Source organism: Crocodylus porosus, unplaced genomic scaffold (assembly GCF_001723895.1).
Source record: "Crocodylus porosus isolate Cpor-Errol unplaced genomic scaffold, CroPor_comp1, whole genome shotgun sequence".
Taxonomy (NCBI): Eukaryota; Metazoa; Chordata; order Crocodylia; family Crocodylidae; genus Crocodylus; species Crocodylus porosus.
Genome location: NW_017728948.1, coordinates 24,311,766 through 24,335,547, shown reverse-complemented (window position 1 = coordinate 24,335,547; position 23,782 = coordinate 24,311,766). Strand labels below are relative to the sequence as shown.

Sequence of the window (23,782 nt, the reverse complement as noted above, 5' to 3'; positions counted from 1 at the left end):
GAAGCAGGGCCAGGGGATGAAAGCAGGGGTGCCCCTCTGCGGGGGCCTTTGCGTGCAAGTGATACGGGGGGGCAGTGTGGTGGTGCCTGCCATGTGCGGGCCGCACACATGTTGCCTGCCCAGGGGAGGGGGAGGCTGGCATGTGGCCGGAGCACAGCTCTGTGGCTGATGCTGCAGGCATGGCAAGGGATGGGGGTGCAGTGGGGGGGAAGGCAGGGGCTTGGGCTCGCACGCAGCAGTCGCTGCCACTTACTTGGAGGCCTGTGATGGCAGTGACTGCCACTGCCTCCAAAACTTCCCCGCTGCTGCCGTGGAGGTCTGCCCGGAGCTGTGTGGCTGGCCACTGGGCGGCAGCAGCAGTGGCAGCGGCAGCGTGGTGGTTGCCGGGCAACACGCAACCGTCCCCACCACCACCCCGCTCTGTGCCACTGGCTGTACAGCTCCAAGCACAGCTCCACGGCGGCAGCGGGAGGTTGTGGAGGCAGCGGCCATGACCGCCATCATGGGCCTCCAGATAATCAGCAGCACCATGTGCAAGTCCAAGCCCCTGCCCCTTCCCCTGCATCCCCATCCCTCACCCTGGCTGCAGCATTGGCCACGGAGCTGTGCTCCAACTGCATGCCAGCCTCCCTCTCCCCCTCCCCCAGGCAGGCAGCTGGGCGGCATCTGTGGCCTGCATATGGCAGGCACCACCACAGTGCTCTCGGCATCACTTTCCTACAAAGCCCCCACAGAGGGGCACCCCTGCCCTCACCCCCTGACTCTGCTCCCAGCTGTGATGTGCCACCTGGAGCCAGGAGCACCCCCGCTCCCTCAGCCCCCAACTATCTTCCCCAGCCCTGCCCCACAGCCCTACTTACCTCCATGCTCCGGAGGCGAAGGGCAAGTCTGAACCTGAGCCAGCCTTGGCTGCCTCAGAAGCTCAGGCCCTGCCCTCCCCTCTATCCTGCCCCCTCTGGCCAGGGCTGGGGGCTTCCCACCCTTTTTGCAATTGGCTCTTGCAGGCTGGAGCTGAGCCAGCCTGCAAGAGCTCTTTGCAAAAGCAGAGAATCTGCAGATTTCTCTACCAAAAAGAGAAATCCGCATTTTCTCTGAGAAAAACAGGGAATCCATGGTTTTCTCCATTTTTTCCATGGGAAATGGAAAACCTGGATCCCTGCTTATAAGCTACCAGGTATTTCCTAGGGCTGTGAGAAACTTCAGCAGCTGTTTTGTTTTGATGCCTAAAACAACGACTCTGAAACAAGACAGAAGGCTCCAAAATATCTCTGAAACAAAACCATCTGAAATGTTTCAGAAAATTTCAGAGTTCCAGAGCCGGGCTTGCAGGGAAACATAAACTAAACAGAGGTGGGGAAGGACTACTCTGATATTGACATCTGTAGCTAGCCCGTGTCTGAGATTTGTCCCTGAGGTCCCTTCCAATCCCAGTGCTCTGGGAGACCGATGGAAACTTGCTGTCATTCCACATGCAGATCCAGGGGCCCATGCCCCCTGGGAGGAGTCTGGCACAGCCCTGCAGCCCTCCCAGGGGATGCAGGCCCCCAGATCTGTGTGTGGGATGACAGCATGCTGTCGCTGCTGGTTGGGGCCAGTGCCAGCACCTGAGTCTGCTCGGCGCAGGCTGCACCGAGCATTAGAAAGAACCCAGTGCTCGCGCTGGCCCCAGTCGGCAGCAGCAGCCTGCTGTCATCCCATGCACAGATCCAGGGGCACACACCCTCCTGGGAGGATCCTGGCACAGACCCACAGCCCTTCCAGGGGGTGTGGACCCCCAGATCTGTGTGCAGGATGACAGCATGTTGCCGCTGCCAGCAAGTGATATGAGTTTTGCTTTGAACAGTTTGAGGTGCAGTTTCACAGAAACCCCTGGATCTATCTCTTTGAAACTTGGCAGGTGCCATGCTCTTAGAAGCAGTACCATCCCAATTTTCATCTGAATCAGGCAAGAAATGATAAGGTTATAGGCATTTTAGTGATTTCCCCATTATAGCCTCTGGCCAAATCACCAGTCAAAAACAAACAGCGATCTGAAACACTGAAGCGAATCACTGTCCCTCTGAAATGACCAAATCCCAAACTGAATCAAAACATAGCCATTTCACCCAGCCCTATTTCCTCTTAGGTATAGACAATGGACAATTATATTAATCTAGCATGATAAAACCATTACATTGTTTTCTGCCTATGAACAAAAAACCTAAAAATTTTTAGTGCAGTTTAAATGTTATTCATTGTAGTGAGAGGCAAGAATTTCTTAGGGTGGTATCTTTTATTGGACCAACTGCATAGTTAGGATAGAGTTAGACAAGCTTTCAAATGCAAGATACTTAGATGCATCGCATCTGAGCGCAGACCATCACAGCTACAGCATCATTCTAAACACTGCCATGCATTATGCATTATACATTATAGTAGCTGTCCAAAAATTGGGTGTGGTTTTTCTTTTCACTGTTAAATTATAGCTGAACAGAGGATTACACATCCATTTCCTGATCATTTTGGAGGAACAGAGTGGAGGGAAAAAAACACAAAACCCTTATTTTCTTTACATAAAAACCAATGTGGGTACATCTACAGCCTCGTGGTAAAGATGCTAGTGGAAGATATGGAAGACCTATACTTTGAATCTAATCCTATCACATCCCAGCCTACTGCCCAAACCACCCAGCAATTTTTCTATATTCCAGGCCCAAAGAATTTCTCACTAAACTTCACAATAATCAGTATAGCTGGAAGACGGCAGGTTTCAGCGTAAACATTCTCCCAGCTATATATTACTGAACATGCTTAATTTTGTCCTTTCCCCTCCTCTGTTTCCAATCCTGTTTTAAAAAAAACAAAAAAAACAACAGCATATGTGAGATTTGAAATATATGGGACTGACTCCTCAGGAGTGTGTATGCCTGCTGATCTGGTATTGCAGTCACCTTAATCTCAGGTGACTGCCATTGTGCTTGTACCTCTTTCCTTTGAATACACCAGTTCTATTTATTCCTTGACTGTCTGAAATAACTCATCTCCCATTGTTGATTCCCAGCTCAAAGGAGTGGTTGCAAATTATCATATGGATTACAAAAATACATTGTGTGAGCTACGTAAGGGAGAAAGGAAAGTTTCCCAGAAGTGTGATGTAGAATCATTCTGCCAAGAAACCTGATCTGTAATATTTTAGTGCCTGGAAACTATTCCTCTTTCCCAGATAAGGTATTCTCTACTAATCCTAACATTGGAATTCGAGGTGCACTGATAGATCAGCTTCCTATTGGATCAGCGCTGATAAAAGGGAAATGATATTATCAACTATCAGCTTTTTTGGACATTGTAGCCGATAATGTTTACCAATACTTATGCCTTCTGGCTGAGAGATGCTTGGGTTCTCTCCTGCAAGCTGGTGTGACCTGGGGCTCAGAGGGTTCAGTCTAGATACAGGGGCCTGAGTGGTTTTCTATCCCCACCCCCATCCCCTCAACAGTGGGCTGGGTTGGGCCAGAGCATAATGGAACAGCTGGTATAGTGTCCTGGGCACCAGTACAGCGTGGCATGGACTGCGAACTCAGGCTGGGGTGGGTACTGTAAAAGGCGGTGAGTACCAACTGGGGTGTGGAGGGATGGGAGGAGCTGCCCAGTTTGGTGTACTTCAGCCTGTGATGCCTGGGGGTCCATGACCCAGGGGCTGGGGGCAGAGCCTGGCAGGGGCCAAGGCAGCCACTCCACTCCCCCTGCCCCACTGTGTGCAGCAGGTTCCTCCCTAGGTGACCACTTCTCCCAAATTAGGCAAGAGAGCCTGCAATGGGAACCCCAAGTCCCGGTCCCCGGCTGCATAACTCAGAGACAGCATTTGTCCTGGATTTGCAGCCTTTGGCAGGGATCAAGAAATGGCATGTTTCCCTTTGCAGGCTGGCTGCATTCCAGCCTTCAAGGGGCTGCCAGGAGCAAGATACAGGGGACACTACATGCATGTGCACGCCTGCACATGTGCACTTGGCCAGGAATATAGCTCAGCAGCCTGGAGAGCAGCTCCCTGCAGGTAAGTCTATGGGAGAGAGGGGAAGTGCGTGGCCAGGGGCAGTGGAGCAGGAGCTGGGGTCACTGCCCAGCTGGGGCAGTGCATAGGGATGGGGCAGAGAGTGGGACATAGCCACAGGCAGCTCATCAAGAGAGGTGGAGGGGCATAGGAAGCACATGCCCCTCCCCCCCCAGATATGTGTATGGGGTGGGAGCAGATGCATGCTGCCTGTTGAGGACTGGGGCTTCCTGTCCTGCCACCGGAGCCCCACGCTCACTGTGCCACCATGGCAAGGTGCCCCTTGCCTGCCCAGCAGCAGCAGGGGCAACAGTGTGAAGTTGTGGCCCCTGCTGTTGCAGGGCAGGCAGGGGTTATGCAGCTGGCATGGGGCTACTGAGGGAAAGGCAGCAGGGCATGGAGCTCCAAGCCCACAGCAGGTAACCCATATCTACCCTCTGCCACTCCACTCCACTCTGGTCTGGAGACAGAGGGAAGACGGGCATGTGTCCCACCTACCCCTTTTGTGGTCACCCTAGTCCTTCCCCAGCCCCTCAGTCCAGCTGGATCCTGCCCTCCCCAGGGCTGGGGCCAGGGCTGGGCCAGGTCCATTCAGCCTCCATGCAGGACATGGGGTTTTCCCTGCACCCTGGCAGTGGCAGCACCAGCACCAGCACCAGGAGGGGAAGGGGCCCTTCCCCCTGCTGAAGTCCAGGTCCCAGAACATGAGGCCTGGCTCCAGGAGAGGAGTGACCCAGTTTCTGCAGGCCTGGAATGGTCCCATGGCCCTGCCCTGGGCAGAGGGAGGAGAGCAGGGAGCCTGGTCCAGAGACCACCCAGCCCTGGGCAGCCAGAAAGGCTCATACCTCCTTCCCTCAGCCCTGCTGGACAGGCTCAGACAGCTGTCCCCATGCTGGGGTTCATGGGCATCATGTAGAACAGGGGCGGAAGGGCTCAACACAGCCAGTCGCGGGCACTGCTAGGCCAGCCCTGTGTGCGGCAACTGGCACAGGCACTTTGCCATATGCTCCAGGGGTGGGATGGGGGCAGGCACTTTAATTAAAGCAGCTCCAACAGCTGCTCTAAGTAAAATGCCACAGTCTCTCATGTATCAGCATCCCTGTGCTTAAAAATGGTGGCAGGGGAGCTTGAACTAAAGCTCATTTGACGCTTTAGTTCAAGCACCCCTGCCACCATTTTTAAGCACAGGGTCACTGATGCATGAGATGCAGGAGACTGCTGGAGTGCGCCAAAAACGAGGTTTATTTATGTCAGTAGTTTAAAATGCCTTGCATTATTACTAAATATCAGTTATCAGATCGGCATTGGCTAATATGATTGGTTAATAATTGGCTATAGGTATTGCCCAAGAAAATTGTTATCAGCACACCCCTAATTGGTATATATGTTTTGGGGGGGGGCAGGGTTGACAAATTCTAAAGTTCAGATGAGGAAACATTGTCCTGTGTGGTCATAAAGAAGAATAAGAAACACTAGAGATCTGTTTAAGTTGGGAGTTCTCAAAAATCTCACAACATTGCAACACCCTGTACAATTCACTATGTAGAAGAAGGGAGTTATCTGCCAGTCAGAGAAATTTGGCATTGGTGAGTATAAGTGCCTTTAATATGGCTAATAAATATTCATAGTAGGAGGGATTACTTGTGGACTCCATATTGGGTAACACGAGGTTAGAACAACAATGCATTATTAAATGGCATTAAGTGTAGTGAAGGAAACTAGAGAACAGTAAAGTGGAAAAGATATTGTTGACTCCTTGGTTTTCTGCTAAAGAATCAAAGCTTTGGTTTCTATAATTTGAAATGTTTCCGATTTTTTTTTTTTTTTTTTTTGGACTTCAAGCTGTTTTTAGAAAAGTTTATTAAAGGCGACTTTTGCTGGAACTTTTAGACAAGTAGGAAGGTCATTATATGTACCTATACTGTAGTCACAAGTTCAGGATGTTCTAGACAAACATGGAAAAGGTTTGTATCAGTTTTTGTATCTAGACATAACACCCAGGAGTTGTCTTTATATGCCTTAAAGAAAGAATAGACAGTTCACATTTTAAATAGAAGTGTTTTTTGTGTTTTAAAAAAATTCTGGTCAAGAAATATTTTGAAACCAGTCTATCAAATATAAAAGAATGTGTATCATGGGCAGAGAGAGAAAACGGGGTGGAGGGAGTGGGGGAGGGGGATGATGAAATTGAAGGATATAAGGAAATGTGATTGTAAAATTGACTTGTTTGTATATGAGCTCTTCTGAAAGTGATTATTCTGTTTTCTGATGAGACCTCTGCGCTGAAATTAAGCAGCCATTTACTCCTTCATGTGTTGTTCCTTTATTATGTTTTGATCCCCCACACACAGTATAGAGTTACGGGTAGGCAAAAATACCTCTTTTCAACACAAACAATTAACAAACCTCTTATAGGGCTTTTTTAAATACTGGGTTATATTACCAAACATCTCACTTGCAGATAAAGGGAGGTGATTCTTCTCTATTCAGCACTGGGAGGCCTCATCTGAAGTGCTGTATCTAGTTTTGGGATCTACACTTCAAGAAGGGTGTGGACAGATTAGAAAGAGTCCAGTGGAGAGCAGTAAAAGTGATAGAGGCCTACAAAGCATGATTTATGAGGGCAGGCTGGAAGTACTTGGATTATTTAGTTTGGAGCAGAGAAGACTGAGGTGAGGGGGGAGTTGATAAATCTTCAAAAACCTGCAGGGTGATTATAGAGAGGATGGAGATGGGTTTTCTCTGTGGCCATAGGAGATGAGGATTAGGAGCAATGGACCAAAGCTACAGCAGAAGAAATTTAGGCTGGAGATTAGGAGGATCTTTCTGACTATGAGAGTGGTCAAGAATTGGAACAGGCCACTTACAGAAGTTCTTGAATCTCCATCCCTAGAAACTTTCAAAAGCAGGTTAAGCAGACATTTGGCTGGGATGGTTCATGATCCTGTCTTGAGCAGGGAGCTGGACTAGATGACTTTGCAAGATCCAGCCTTATTCTCCTATGATCCTACTAACAAACGGGCCAATCCCAATTCAGCTCTCTCCCTGCCTTTCCCGTCCTAGTGTCCAATCACATTCTGACTCGTCAGCTTCCCTACCTCTCATTTACTTCCACCCAACATGCTCATGCAATGTGTGCGTCATTTCTCCAAATGGTATTTAAATAGGCAGCCTTACTTCTGAACTTTTATAAAATTACAGTAGAGCATTTTAAGGACCACACTGCAGTCTTCATTGGGTCAGAACTAAGGCTTGGCATCCAGTGTGCTTTTGTGAGGAACCAACTGTCTGTGATGCAGGAGAAGTGGGGTTGCAGTGACAGAGTCGGATCCCACTTCACTGCTGAGATCTTCAGTCTTTGCTGCCAGATGCATGCACAGTTAGCTCAGTCTCTCTTATATCCCACCTTCACCATGCCCTCTTTAGTGTCCTGGGTCTGCTCTGGTGTCCGATTACTTACATGTCACAATCCAAGTTTGTATTTGTTGAAAACTCCCCAGCCTGGGGAAACGCAACTCACTGGAGAGTGGAATTTTCCAGGCTTCATGTAAAGAAGTTGGGACCCGAGTCCAGCCAACTTGGTCTGGGCACCAAAGGATTTGGTATGATTCAGTAGCTCATCACTTTCAAGAGGTGAGGGGTGGGGTGGAGGAGGAACCACGGAAAATAAATTGCAGTCACATTGGTGGCACTGCTGCTCCCATGTGTGGCAGCTCACCTAGGTGCCTGGCTGCATTTTTCTGCATCTGCTCAGTGTTGTCCACAGTTTGCATGGTCTATGTAGTTCTCTGTGTGCACACCCACTGTCAGAGTGCTGTCACTGTTGCTGTTGCTGCAGGCAGCATGCATTCCCTGAAGACCTCAATCTTATAAAAGATCATAGGCTGGGTTCAGTAGTGAAAGCTCAGTCAGGTTTATCTACAAGATATGGTACTAACATGCCCTCACCGACAGAGTATTGTCACATGTATGCTTGCAACAAGGTATTGATGCAGGACTACATCCCCTAGGCCAATACAAGATTACAAATATCCCAGGCCAGCTTTTATACAGATCAATCCACATTGCTAAGCAAAACATGTTGATTAAAAGCAGCTGTTTATTACATTTTAGTGGTAGCTCAAATCATCCTGTGTCAGGTATCAGTCATGCATCCTGATTTATGTTCTTTTTCTATCTTTATCATAAAAGCATTGTACCATCAGTACTTGATGTGCTCTTTGATATCATACCCTTTCTGGGTAGTGCTGCACATCTTGTATCTTTCCACATTTTCATCTTGTGTTATAAATGTTCCAGTATCGGTTTTATCAACTAACCCTGTGATAAATCTAAGCAACCTAACTATATGCATATTGCAGCTGAAGCCTGTGTAAGCAGTTCATTTATCTATCACAGCTCTAGTGAAGATTCCAGTGGTCAATGCTTGAACTGAACTCAATCGGTGTTCCAATGTGGCCTGCAAGATGAAGCACTTGTCTTCAAAAGAAGGGGTGTATAGGCTTATGTAGGGAGAAGCTTAACTGTTGAGAAGTTAATGAAGGCACCACTAGTTGTTTTTCTCAAGTTGCTCAACTGGTCATGGAACCAAAATTCAGTCCTCAGTGCCAAGTGAGGTTCCAGATGTGTGGCCCAGAAGTCCAGCTGTGGTCAAAATGCAACTGGTTTCCCCAAAAGATAATAGGATGATGGGAACTGGCTACAGTGTCCTCCAGGGTAACAGCACCCAGGCAGCTGTCAAGACCCAACTCCCTACCTCAAGAAGGGCAGAAGCTGGGTTGTAGGGAGAACTGCAGTTGAAGGAATAGCATACTACATAAGTGCACAGGGCGTGAGGGCTAAGGACTTATAGCCCCTGCAAGCGATATCCCACCCCCCCCAACCGCTTTAAGCGCATACTTTACTACATTTCCAGGGAAAATGTGGACTGGAAAATGAAAAGCTGATAAACAAAAAATCTTTTGAAGCACATAACTTTTATTTCCATAGTTAAGTCTACACTACCATAATCCCCCCATCCATCTTGTTCCTTAAAGCAAATATATAAAAAGATGCACTGATCTTTTCCCATCGAGTTACTTCCCTCCCAGCATTGTTATTTATTAACTCCCTTAAGAGCTATGAACCAGTGTGGATTCCAGCACCTCTCCCATGAGAAATGCAGGGCATGCTGCTGTGACCTCACATTTACTGAGATAAATGCATAGCACTGTGTTACTATTAAAAACTAAGCCAAAACATTTCTATGCATACATCAGCATTTCAAATGGGGAGAGCATGAAAGTGAGAGAGAACCACACATGAGAAATGCTAGTCATATTGCCTAATGGACTAATGAGCTGTGCTCCTGGAGAGAGCACTATAAAAATCTGTGTAGATTACAACATAATATACTATCAAAGGTTAATCTAAGGTTATCTAAAGTTAGGATATGATTAATATTATGAATTCAATTTCCATCCATCAGCAGAAAAAAAATTAGAAAAGTGTTTAAGTGCATACTGAAATATTTGACTTAACTGTGTATAAGTAATTCTTAAGGCCCTAATTCAGTATAGAAATCATATGTGGCCTTGAGCACCTCCTACAAGGCATAGAGTACTCTTGATTTCACTGACGCCAATGGAAGTTGAAGGTATTATTAGCATTTCCTTCAAATGGACAAAGAGTAGCTAATGCACCCCAACTGTGAAATATCTTAAGGGGCCAAGGGTCTTGTGCCCCACTGGGTCACACTAGTGTGGGGCGGAGGGGAGGGAGGGAAGTATCACTAGCAGGGGCCACAAGCCCCCCGTCCACATGCTCTGTGCATTTATGTCCAGGTGGCTGTTTCTTCCCCACCAGTGCATCACACATGTAGATGGGCACTCCTCCACCCTGCTGAACCCACAGGCAGGTACTCCCTCGTGTGGCACAGCACCCTGCCTCAGCTTCAGCCTCCTGCAGGCTCCCTCATGGCATCATGCAGCGTGGACACTCTGGGATGCTGCTCTCCCAGAGCTGTGGGCTGTCTACACTGTGCCATCCCCTGCTGCCCTACTCCCTGGGTTGGCAGCCTACAGCAGACTGTGGGAGAGGGAGGGAGAGCTCAGAGACTCCAACTGCTGCTTCTGCCAGAGCAACAGGGCAGTGGTGGCTAGGTGGCAGGCCAGGGTCTATATGTTAACCTTTCATGGGCCACATTTGGCCTTTGGCTGCCTGTTGGACAGACCAGTTCTAGCAAATTACTGTGTCCTTCTATATGAGCATTGGGGCTGGGATGAGCCTACGAGACTGTAACCCTGTATCAGTGTATTTTGGAAGCTAATACTCCATGGCACCACCTAAAAAGCGCGGGGCCAACCCCTTTGGCAGGCATTTCACAGTTAGCCCCATACCCTCCCAGATTGTCACACTGATTTACCCTACCCAATCTGCTCCCTGTGCTATGCTCCTTATCCAATTTCCTGGTCTGCTCTCTAATTCCTCCCCTATCTGCCACTTTGATGCCTATCTGCCCAAATCTGCCACATGCCACACAGAGGATGCCATCTATACCGCAGGTTAGCTATCCCCGCCCTAATATGGACTGTTCTGTCCTTGTTCTGTGGACCCTATGGATTGTTCTGTCCCTGATATCACTCTGCTGGCAACTTAGGAGTTATCTATACTATCTGAGAACTGCATTAAAGACCTGCAGTGATGCACAACATTATACCCTCAAAGGATATAATGTAATTGCCCTCTGTTGGTGCATGCTAATAAAAACATCCATGGTATAGTTTTGGTGTGCATTTATCTCCATATTTGTGTGTGCATATATCTCCATATTACATCCTTTTGGGATAGAGCAGGCATGCCATGCTTCGTTGCAGTACCTTCTTCTGATGATGTTGACAACTTAATGTTCTTGAGTAAATTAGTTTTCTGTCCTATCCCTTGGACTACTAGCAGAATGAGATAGAATACGGTTTGTAGAAATAAGGGCACGAGGTTTATAATTGAATATAATTAAGTTATGGCCATGTGCTCCTAGGGAAGTCGGCACTAACATTTGTGACAAGATTAAAAAGATGTAGTTAACTGGCTGATTCTCTTATGTTCCAAGAACAGATAGAAGTCTTCTAACCTAAAAATCTTGTCAGAATGACTGCACTGTCATGTAGATATTTAATAATGGCAATTTGGCTACTTTTTAATTACTTGCTTCCTTTACAGAGTATCAGCACTTTATTTCTTGATTTTTGTTTAGCATGATAACTTATACTATGAATCCATTGTAGAGTTCAGGCTTTAAACAAATTCAATATTATGTTCAATAGCGAGTGTGGGACAAAGATTAACTACAGAAGTTTTGATTTAAATATTAAGCCTATACTTATAAGACCCAGAGAAAGAAGAATATAAAAAAGATGTCACAAGGCAAAGCTAGTATTTTGTAAGGCTTATTGAGTTTTGAGATTATTTCAAAGGCTTCACAATTATTAACTATATAGCTTTTTAGAAAAATGCCATTTAGACCATATGCTCTAAAATGGCATTGATCCTCAGTAGCATTAGGAGATCCCCCCACCCCCCTGTTAATAATGTGTAAATGTTTCTATGACATTTTGTGGCGCACACATGCCAAACTGGCAGCTCTCACAATTGATATATTTGCTTTATTCTCACTATCATTAGCTTCCTCCTTTCCCCCTCCTCCTCACCCACAGACACCAACCATCGTACTTTTAGTTTTGCTCTGAAAGAACCAACCCTTAGAGATTAATGGTTCTGCCTCCAAACACCTTCAGTTATTAGTATTTCTGGTGAAACAAATTATTTGAAGTAGGTATAAAACTGGAAATATGGCTCAATATTCTTGCCAGAATGAAATTTTGCTTTGAAGCTGAGACAGACTTTTGCCAATCATATACATTGGTATTGTCAATCACATACAACTCTATGCCAGACCAGACACCCAGAGAAGCTAAAATTCAGGCAATGCAGAGGGCAGCTGGAAAATATTTGATCATGCGGAGCAGAAGAAATAGGAGGTAGCTTTTGAAAGGGAGTTGAGAGGTAACCTGTTTGTTCTCCTGCAGTGTCAATGTCAAAGGGAGAAGTTTTAAATAAACTGGGGAATCACAGGCTGTTAGAGGGCCTTCTGTGGATCCCAAAGTCCTGTTCTATCTGTCTTTATCTTGCTACCTAAGTTGTACCTAATTGCTTGGGCAGGGGTAGGGCAGACAGCTTATTTGAAAAAACTGTCCCTAGCAAAAGTTCTCATGTGGCAGTGACAGCAAATGAACACTAGTCTGCTCTGAGTGTAGGCATGCTCCCTGAAACAGAACCACACACCCTTCCTTTGGGCCTTAGATGTGCACAGTGCACTGCTGCATGCTAATGCTGCATCTTGCACTGCTGCTTGTACTAAATGGTCTTTTCAATAATCTTGGAATAGCTGTTTAAATAAACATTTTTTAAGCATGCACAGAATACCATGTATCATCTGTGTCTGAAGGTAATGGAAACTAAACAATAAAAACATTATAGTGGGACCCTGGTGCCTCACAGCGGTTTCTCAGTGCTACCGAGAATAATAAGTAAACAACTTTTCTTGGTGAACTGGGTTTGAATTGGTGAATAAGTCATCCTTGAATACCATATGCCTTTCCTGTTCATGTCCTTTATGGCTTTAGGGCTTGACCCATACTCTGTTTCTCCTCTAGGATGGTTAGCTCCTATTGGATGATCTGCTCAGGTCCCTTCCGACCCTACAAACTATGAAACTATGGATTTAGCACTGAATTCCCTTGAAATCTTGCAAGAGGAGTTCTGTATTGCTTGTAAAGTTGGGCCATGAATGTAGCTAATGCTGTATAGTTGTGGAGGGTGTGGGGGAGGATGCCTGGCAAGGAGAAGTTGTTTGACACAAATTACATCATGGTTCCTCACTACAAAATAATAATCATATTTGAGTCATATTCCTACCTTGGTTATACCAAATTCACCTCCACAAATTTTGCTGCATGTCAGTTCTCAATGAGAACATTTCTATTGATCACGCCACTGTGAAGACAGAAATTAATTTTTTGCTTTGAAGGGAAATGGTGTGCTCCTTTCTGACATGCTTTTTTTTGCAATTTCAGTGCTATTTTGGAATCTTTATGGATAATTGTCCTGTTACATTATCATTTCTAATATTAAAATATACACAATCAAATAATATTAGTTACCCTTCTGAGCAAAGGCTGATATTTGTGTGAACACACTGTTAGATGTGAGGAAGAAATTATTTTGTTCAGTATCCAGAGCAAAACCAATTTGTTCATGGAAAATTCAGTCCTTTTGCTATGGGTACTGTGACAACACAACATTTTTTAATCTAAGCAGCCTTAGTGGTATATTGATGAAAGTGTTTTGCTAACTCTCCCTTACAACTATCAGATATGATTTGAGCTAACATAAGTCTGGGTTTCCTGAACAGAAATCAGGTAAATTTTGCATACTGGCTTCAGGCTTCTAGTCTATTCTGTTCCATCCAGGAAAATCACAGAACAACTGCAGACACTTTCTCAGCCTGAAGAAGAGTGTTTATCTCTGAAAGCTTGCAAAGAATGTTCCAACTATTTTAGTTGGTCTAATAAAAGATATCAGATTTACTCAAAGAACCTTTTCTTTACTATAGAGATGGTAATGGTTACTCCCTTCTTTGAAGTGGTTTTGAGACGTATGGAATACAGGGTTTGTAATATAAGATCTTTGTTCCGTCAGTGGAAAGTGGTATGGAAGTCATGGCCACATACTAACTATTAGTGCTTACAGCTCTGGGCCCACTGAATGGCTTGTTAGAAAAAGTGCTGGATTTACTTGAGCCATTCCTGACAACAAAACTTTGCCACTGGGTATACTGATGAGTTGATTTATTGTCATCAGAGTAATTAGGCAAGGCTATATCACATAGTAGACCACCCTAGCAATAGCTATCTAAGCTAATGTATAGTACTCATCCCCTATCATCCAAGAGTTGAATTCCTGCTGGGACAAGCTTATTTCATTTACTCCTGGCTGCCTGTTTGTAAAGCTTTTCTAAATGCTGGTGTTTTCTGCTGAGCAGACAAACATAGTGATGAGATGTGACTGATCCCCTGGCTCTGCTAGTATCAAAGCAGAGGACCTGCTAGGAGGGCAACAAAGCAGAGTGGTCAGGACACCATGAGTCAAGAAAATGTTTGGAAATTAGAATTACAGGAAACGATGACAAGGTGTGTGAAGTATTTGACCCCCCTGTTTTCTTCCAAAACCTGTATGGAGTAGTCAATAAATACACTGAAGAGGAAACTAATAATTAACAGATTTTGACTGCAAGCCCTTTTGAAATGCAAAGCAGGTGCTTTTTCCATTAGTCTTTTACTGTAATTCTTTTACTGTATCTGTGGAAATCTAAGAAAGTTTCGCTTATTCCATTCATGTCATTGAAACCCACAGAGTGTGACTAAACAATCACTGTAAAACCTTTAAAGTCTTTAAGAAGGTCTTTGAATTTACAGAAACTGGTATGGACTTTATATTCAAATTTCAGGATAAACAAACTTAATTCACTCTGGATTTTACTGATTCTTCCATAAATCATTTTCTTTCAGAAATGAGGGAAAACATATATGTGATTTATCACATATTATCTGTGCTTTACATTTATATAGAAAAGCATGCATATGGTCAACACAAAAATTTAACCTTTGTCAACATAATCACTCTTATTCTACATGAAGAGGAAACATTTTGTGATCTGAGATACCACTGAGAGATTTGCTGATGGCAAATGCTGAGGTTTAAATGGCATCTTCCAGCAAACGTGACATTGGAATTAATGAATCTATTATATAAAACAGGATTTTCCTTCGGGGTGCCTCCCCTTCCCCTATACAATCTGCCATGCAGTTGTGTTTATGTCTTAGGTAGCAAGATACAGACACACAGCACAGTTGTGCAGGGTCTGGTAGATCTAGATTCTGTATTTCGGGATCCAAACACTTTTAGGAAGCATAGTTTGAAACTGTTTGGGAGACGTGAAGTGAAAGTGTTGTGCTTGTTGTATGTGTGTTCCTTAGCCTTACATTTTTCCCCTTTGTTTTAAAAGATATAAATAGCTGAAGCTCCTAGAGTTTAGGATCAGAAGAGACTATTAGATTAAGTAGTCCATACCCTTGTGCAATACACAGTATCAAATCTCAGTTAGTTACTCCTGTATTGAAATCAGTGACTTGTAGTTGGCCAAAGCAGAACTTCCAGTCTTGATCTGAAAGAGAAAGGATAGAAAGAAATTCTGCATAAATGCTTTAACATCAATAAATGAATAATATAAAATTTTTTGAATAGTTAAGCCAATTTTCATGGTCTGGTAAGAAAGTCAAACAAAACTTCTATGATCTTTCTATGGCCCTCCCCTTAGAATCATAGAATTACAGAAAATTAGAGTTAGAAGGAACCTCAGCAGGTCATTGTTGGGGGGGTTGATCTTTAGTCACAGTCTGTACCGCCTCCCTGTCTCAGGACTGCCCACTGGGTGTCAAGGAGTGACTCACCGCTGGTTGGACGTTCGTACGCGTCTGTCTCGCCTGCCACGACTTTCATGATGATTCGGATTTTGTCCAGTTGGTCCGGTGTGCACAGTCCAAAAATGAGACTCCTTCACTCCTGGGTCCGAGGTTGATGAGGGCTCCTCCACCCCTACACCCTTGCCCAATCCACCAGGTGCAACCGTCCAACCGGACTGGTCATTCGTTTAGGATGTTCCAGGATCCAGCAAAAAGGAAAACAAGGTGAAGCCAATAGAAAACTACGGCCGAGGTCCCCTAGGGTGTGCTGCTGGCTTCAATCCTCAACCGCCGACCCTAGTGCTCCCCCATCTGCCGAAGGGTGGGGAATCCCCCTTTTTGCTCTGCAATGGGCTGTTCCACCTGTATCACCAGAAGGGAAAGAAAAAAAATATATACCGGCGACTCCGGCATCCCAGCACTGCCGTCTCCTATGTCTCCGGCCCGTATGGGGTCCTTGCCGCTCCCCAAGGCCTCTAGCCTTCTCCGGCCTTGCTGGGCCCGCTGCCCTGGTTTCCGGGCCCCGCTGGGGCGTCCCGCTTACCCCAGAAGGTCCGGCCGTGCCTCCAAGCGGCTCGAATCCACCGGAGAGCACTCCTGCCAGCGTCAACTCCTCTGCCTGCTCCTTCCGAATCCACCTCCCTCTGGGCTGGCTCCGGTGCCCCTTTTGTACTGCTCCAGGCCTCTCCGGTGCTCCCTCCTGCTGCGTCCCTGTAAAGGGTAAGTTCCCACCGCACGCTTTGAGCCTGGGCGCGTGGGCTATTCTCGGGGTCATCAAGGCGGGGTTCCTCGGGGCCTGCCACCTTATCTTCTCCCTTATAGTCATCCAATCCAACTTCCCAACTATAATATACCAGCCAAGGCTTTGTCTGGCCCTGTCTTCAAAACCTCCAAAGATGAAGATTCCACAGCCTCCCTAGATAACCCGTTCCAGTGCTTTACTACCTTCCTTGTGAGAGAGTTTTTTCCTAATATCCAACCTAAACCTCCCTTGCTGCAACTTGAGACCATTGCTCCTTGTTCTGTCATCTGCCAGCACTGAGAACAGTCTAGCGCTATCTTCCTTAGATTCCCATTCAGTCTTCTCTTCTTCACACTAAATAACCCGTTTCCTCAGCCTCTCCTCATAAGTCATGTCCCCCAGACCCCCAACCATTTTTGTTGCCCTCCACTGGGCTCTCTCCATTTTGTCTACATCCTTTCTGTAGGAGGGGTCCCAAAACTGGACACAGTACTCCAGATGTGGTCTCAACAGGGCTGAATAAAGGGAAAGAATCACTTCCCTCGTTCTGTTGGCAACACTCCTACTAATGCAGCAGTATGCTGTTAGCATTCTTCACAACAAGGGCACACAGCTGGCTCATATTTAGCTTGTTGTCCACTGTAACCCCCAGGTACTTTTCTGCAGAGCTGCTACTTAGCCAATCAGTCCCCAGCCTGTACTGGTACATAGGATTGTTCTGTCCTAAGTAAAGGACTTGGACTCATCCTTATTGGACCTCCAATCCTCTGAATTCTAGGCTTGTCTCCAGCAGCATATCTACTACTTCCCCCAGCTTGGTGTCATCTGAAAACCTGGTGAGGTACACTACATCCCATCTTTTAGATTGCTGATGAAGATACTGAACAAAATCAGCCCCAGGACCAACCCCTGGGGCACTCCACTTGATACCAGCTGCCAACTAGACATTGAGCCATTGATTGCTGCTCTTGGAGGCTGAAGATCTAGTCAGTTTTCTATCTACCTTACAGTCCATTCATCCAACCCATATTCCTTAGTTTGCCTGCAAGAATGCTGTGTGAGACCTTATCAAAAGCCTTGCTGAAGTCAAGGTATATCACATCCACTGCTCTCCCTGCATCCACAGAGCCAGTCGTCTCATCATAGTAGGTAATCAGGTTGGTCAGGCATGACTTTGCCCTTGGTGAATCCATGCTGACTGTTCCTAATCATTAATCACCTTCTTCTCTTCCAAGTGTTTAGAAATGGATTCCTGGAGGACTCATTCCATGATTTTTCCAGAGACAGAGGGACTCCTGACTGGTCTGTAGTTCCTCAGATCCTCCTTTTTCCCTTTCTTGAAGATGGGCACTATATTTGCCCTTTTCCAGTCATCTGGGACCTTCCCCAATCACCACAAGTTTTAAACAATAATGGCCAGTGGCTCTACAGTCACATCAACCAATCCCTTAGCACCCCGGGTGTATCACATCCAGCCCCACGACTTGTACACTGAGCATTCCCAACTCCTCAGAGCACATGCCCAAACACACATCCCACCAAGCACTCAGCAAGCCAAACACACAGGCAGCCCTGGCTCACTTACCTTCCTGCACCAGGATCTGGTGCTTGATGCCTGGCTCTTCTAGCTTTTCTCCTTCTTCCTCTTGTTCCCAGCAAACTCCTTGCCAATTGCTCTGTTTGCTGCCTCCATTAGCAAAGGATCTGAAATGTGTGATAAAGTTCTTCGCTGAATTGGGGACCAAGCACTCACCAGCTTCTAGGATCAAGCTGTATATTCCCCATCTTGCAACTATTCTACTCCTGTGTGTGCTCCTTTCTACCAAAGTTTGCTTTCAGGGTGATTCCTTATAGTAAAGGAACTATGCCTAGAAGCAACTGTTGGCAGAATCAGGCCATCTAAGTTAGACCAAAACTGATTTAAAAAGAAATTAACTCTGGCACAAAGAGAAATGTTTTACTCAAAGCAGCAAAGACCCTTCAGGTAAGATTCTCTGTAGCTTTCTCTTTCACTTTTATTATGTATTATGTTATATTTTATTATGTTGGTGAAGCAACAAACATAATAATCATCAGTGGTCAGAGGAGCCTTCATGCTAATATGGCCTTAAAATAACAGAATTGACTTCCCAGGTCAGAGTTTTCACAGAATCAAGCACTTTGTGGCATAAATGTGTCAAGCAAAGGGGCCAGATTCTAACTATAACTGGCCGATAGCTCCAGTGGTGGATGGCACACGATCCTTAGGAACTACGTGATAGGAACAGAAATTAGATGAGCAGATAAATTTCTGTATTTCATGTTTTATAGTTGTTAGGGACTGGAAGGGACCCTACAGATCATCGGGTCCAGCCCCCCCTGCACTTGAATAAGATCAGATGACCCCAGCAAGATAGGTGTCAAGATGTTTTTGAAGATTGCCAGGGTGCATGATTGTACTACCTCTGGGAGGAGCCTGTTCCAAACTCTCAGCACTTGACTTGTAAAGAAGTTTTTCCTTATGTCTAGCCTGAAGCAATCTTCAATCAGTTTGTGCCCCTTATTTCTTTTCATCCCCCGGGGGACCTTAGTAAATAGATGCATCCCCCAAGCCCTGATGTATGCCCCGATATACTTATAGCCTGCCACCAATTCCCCTCTGAGTCTTGTCTTCTCCAAATTGAACAGTCCCAAGTATTTCAGCCTCTTCTTGTATGACCTGGTCTCTAGGCCTCTAATCATGTGTATGGCCCTCCTTTGCACTCTCTCGAGTTTCTCCACATACTTCTTCAAGTGTGGCGCCCAGAAATGGATGCAGTATTCCAGATGCGGTCTCACCAAGGCTGAGTGGGGCAGGAGGATGACATCCTTTGCCTTACTTAAGATGCTTCTGTGGATGCATGCTAATGTTTAATTAGCTCTGCCAGCTACGGCATCGCATTGGTGGCTCATGTTCATTTTGTTGTCAGCCATGACACACAGGTCTCATTCAGTTGTGGGGCTGGCAAGCATAGCACTGCCGAGCCTGTAAGTGTGTTGTGGATTATCTCTCCCTAGATGGAGCACTTTACATGTCCCTGTTTTAAATGATATCAGGTTGAGATCTGCCCACCTCACAAGCCTGTCCAGGTCGGCCTGTATTGCCAGCCTGTCTTTGAACATGACCACACTCCCCCATAGGTTCCTGTCATCAGCAAACTTTGCCAGTTCACTTTTAATACTGAAATCCAAATCATTGATGAACATGTTGTAGAGCACTGGTCCGAGTACTGAACCCTGAGGGACGCCACTGGTCTCCTTCCACCATGACAACTCAGTTCTGTCAGTCAGTACCCTTTGGGTCCTACCACAGAGCCAGTTACCAAGCCACCAGACTGTAAAGTAGTCGAGGCTGCATTTTCCCAGTTTAACCATGAGGACATCATGGGAGACCAGGTCAAAGGCCTTTTTGATGTCCAAGTATATGACATCAACATCATTTCCCCTGTCTAGGTGGTGAGTTACTTGCTCCTAGAAGGAAATGAGGTTGATCTGACATGACCTGCCCATAACAAAGCCATGTTGGCTATCCTTCAGAATACTGCCTTCAGTTAGCCTGTGTATGATGGATTCTTTGATAATTTTCTCCAGGATTTTACCAGGGATTGAAGTAAAATGGATTGGTCTGTAATTTCCTGGGTCCTCCCTTCTCCCCTTCTTAAAGGTAGGTTCCACATTGGCCTTTTTCAGTGGTCTGGGACCTCTCCCCAGTGCCACAAGTCTTCAAATAACTTTGCCATCAATCACATGATGATGTTGGCCAGTTCTTTTAGCATTCTCAGGTGCAGTTCATTTGGTCCTGCTGACTTGTAGATATTTAGCCTTTGTTCCTTCACAAGATCCATGCTAACTATAGGAAGGTGGTCACCCCCACCATGATCATCTTGTATTGTGTCAAGCAGGCTAACACCCTTAGGCTGATGTAATACCAACACGAAGTATTCATTCAGGAGTTCAGTTTTGTCCTGAGTATCAGTTTTCAGCCATCCCATTTCATTCACAGAGGCCCCGTGCTTCTCTTGTTCTTTTTTTTGACTTCCTACATATCTAAAGAAGGACTTTTTGTTGTCCTGATCTGGTCCCTGCAGATGCGGGCTATTGCTGAATACTCCTGTTTGGCAGTTATTCCTGACTTCCATCCCTTGTAGTCCTCTTACTTTAATTTCAGGAGGTCCGTGGCTTCCCTGTTGAGCCAAGGAGGTCTCCCAGCTCTCTTGCTGCCTTTCTTGCAAAAGGGAATGGACTTATTTTGAGCTTTTAGGATCAGTTCCTTAAGGAATGACCGCTCTTCTTGTACTCCCTTCCTCATCGGACTGTGGTCCTGCAGGGCCTTGCCAACCAATCCCCTGAGTTTGTGGAAATCAGCTTTCCTAAAATCAGGGACTTCTACCCTGCCGGCCAATTTCCTTGAGTTATGGTGGATGGAGAAAGTGATCATCTCATGGTCACTGTTGCCCAGTTTCCCTGCGATCCTCAGCTTGCTCACTAGATCGTCCCCTTTGGCTAGAACCAAGTCTAGGAGCACCTTGCCCCTGGTTGGCTCACAGACTTCCTGAGTTAGATAGAGCTCCTCAACACAAGTTAGGAAGCTTTGTGAGCGATTGGGTCTAGCTGAGTGCTAGTGTCGTGGTAAACTGGCCATTCATATCTATAATCCATTTCTGTGCAAAGAAAATCTGAGACCAAGGAAAAATCTTCCCCACAAGAGCTTTTTGCACCAAATCTGTCTTCTGTTTAGAGTCAGCAGAGATTCTTCAGATGATAGCATTCTCCCAGGAAATACTTAAGCCTCTTCTAGTTAGATAAAAATAGGTTGTATGCATCCTTGAAAAACAATTGTCCTGTAAGAATTCCTGTAGCTTAATATCTGGTGAATAAAACAGTACCTAGGATTTAGATGTTAAATTGATTTCACTGGGAATGAATAGTACTGTTCCTGTCGAAAGCAGCTCGTCACAGTTACTGTAGCCCTCAGGCATATAGTCTCTTTTATCTGCATTAAAAGGTAATGCATTAGGAAATTCTTCTAGCAGTGCAGTCATAGCATTATATTGGTGATTGCTAAGATTTGCCTAGACAATGACACACCACTTTTGCATGTATGAAAAATGGTTAAAACAACAATAATAACCAAGGTAGAGAAGAATGATTAACCATCATTGTTTGGAGGAGGAAAAAGTTCTGAAACATACGATATTCTACAATCTCTTTCAGAGCAGCCAGACTGTTCCTGGATCTGAAAAACATCATTTGGCTGTCATCATTGTTACAACTGCTCAGAAATATCAGTATGAATCAGACATGGTTTTGAAACCATCTGCAATTCTGTTTATTTTCTGATTAGCTTCTTTCTATGTATAATGAATGCAGGATTGTACTAGATGCAAAAAGCATGGGGAAACTCAACTCCTGATGAGTTAAGATTTCCAGGATTGGGTCTATTTGTAATATGACAAGAGATGCAGAAGTAGTGAATACATGGTTCAGTGCTGAATCATGCTGGATGGATGCATGAATTTCTTGATTATATGGAATTCTGTTGCCTTTTCTACAACTGTATTTTTAAATTATGTTTGCATTTGATTTAATGGATCTTGCATCCACATTATGGCAATTTACAAACAAAATACTATTTCATGAAATATGCCAAACTATGGTTTCAAGGCTTGATGTTCCAGCAAAGTATTGAGAATGTACTTAGCTTCAGAAATCAATGGGATTCACTGCATAATTAAATTAAACCATGCTTGATGTTTTGCTGGATCATAACCAGAGTGCTCATACTTTGCATGACCAATCCCTGAAACCATGACATACTTTTACTTTTTTTTTTAATTTTCAGCAAGCGAACAGTCCTATTGACTGGGACTAATACTAGTATGCTTAAATGCTTCATGGAATCAAAATGAACACTCTTAGCACCTTGCAAGATTGATAAATCAGATGCTAGGGGTGAGTTTTTCAAAGGGACCTAAATATACAGACAACAACACAATTTTCAGTTGTAAACAAGTACTAGCATGTGACCACAGATAATTTGCTTTCCAACAGTTTTACTTCTGCTTCTAAAATTTCCTGTGTGTTCCTATAAAAACCACTGGCAAAAACTTTCACTTATTTCAGTTGTGCAGGGTCAGCAGTGAAACAGGTAAATAAAGGCTGTCATTTAATTATGGCATCCCTTGTTAATTTATTTGTGTGCTTCTTTCTTGACCCTGCATATCTTTTGGGTGGCTTAAGTAATTCTCCCCAAGAGTTTAAAATAGAATATCAGGGAACTTTTCAAATATACTGACAGCCAGCTATCACTGAAAGTCAATGAATTCCTAAGAGTTCAACCAGAATTCATTTGTTCAAGGTTTTTTTTTTTTTTACTTTCTATCTTATAGTAGGTCCCCCAAAAAGTTAGTCTTTTTCTGTTTTGTTCATAGAAACCATTATGCTAAGTAATCCATGAAAATCTTTGGAGGTTAAGAAAGCTTGCTTTATAGCATTCTGTCATTTGTGATAATGGTCATTACCTTTAAAAAAATAATACCTTTTATGAACTTGGCTCATCTCAAAATAAAATACAAGAAAGAATATAGGCAATAAAGCAATAATATTACAGTGAAATTCTTCCACAACTATCAGGATAGAAGGCAGAGATGGACTTAGGGGTGGGCAACGTGGGCAACTGCCAAGAGTGCCATGGTCAGGGGGGTGCCATGCACATGTGTGAGCTGCCTGTGCTTGCAGCAGCGCTCTCCGCCTGCCCTGCCCTGCCCTGCCCTGCCCCAGCTGATCCCAGGCAGGAGGCACAGCCCAACCCTCTCCCCCACCTCCAACTGTTGCTCAGAAAGAGCCAGGTTGGGCAGCGCATGCAACAGCAGTGGTGCCTGCCTGCCCATCTGCCTGGTACCTCATGTTGTTCCACCTCTCTGCCAGGCTGTGCCCTGTGGACTGCTTCCTGCTCACCCCTGCCTGCAGCATTGCCACTGACTTGGGGGAGCACCAAAATACAAGTTCATCCAGGGCACCATTTTTCTTAAGTCTGGCTCTGACAGGAGGGCAAATTTCTGAGGTGTGAGTTTATCTACTGTTCAACAGCAGCATATATTTCCATGCCAGAGCTAATTCTTCAGACAAAAATTCTTATCTTCTTAATTTTAGCAAGTTATACAGAAATAACCAGTTGAAGGACATCAAGTGTCTTGGGAAATCTGGACTGATTAGAGGACATGCTTGATAACATTCAGGAGAATAAGTTAAGCCTTTTTGTCTTTTGAATGGTTCAGATGTCAACACTTTCTCATTTCACATTAGTTTAAAAGTTGCTATGGTGCCTTTACTTTTTTGTACCTGAGGTGGCTTAATGATTTCATAGATTTCATAGACATTAGGGCTGGAAGGGACCTCAGGAGATCATCGAGTCCAGCCCCCTGCCCAAAGGGCAGG

At 45.1% G+C, this 23,782-nt stretch overlaps 1 protein-coding gene across 1 annotated transcript in view; it reads left to right on the top strand.

The window, feature by feature from the left end:
- The first annotated feature begins 5,524 nt into the window (after window positions 1–5,524).
- Window positions 5,525–23,782, top strand: part of SLC2A9 (solute carrier family 2 member 9) — a 198,671-nt gene continuing 180,413 nt past the window's right edge. Inside the window, exon 1 of the mRNA XM_019553389.1 lies at window positions 5,525–5,613. The gene's annotated coding sequence lies outside the window, so the exon portion shown is untranslated. The remainder of the gene's footprint in view (window positions 5,614–23,782) is intronic.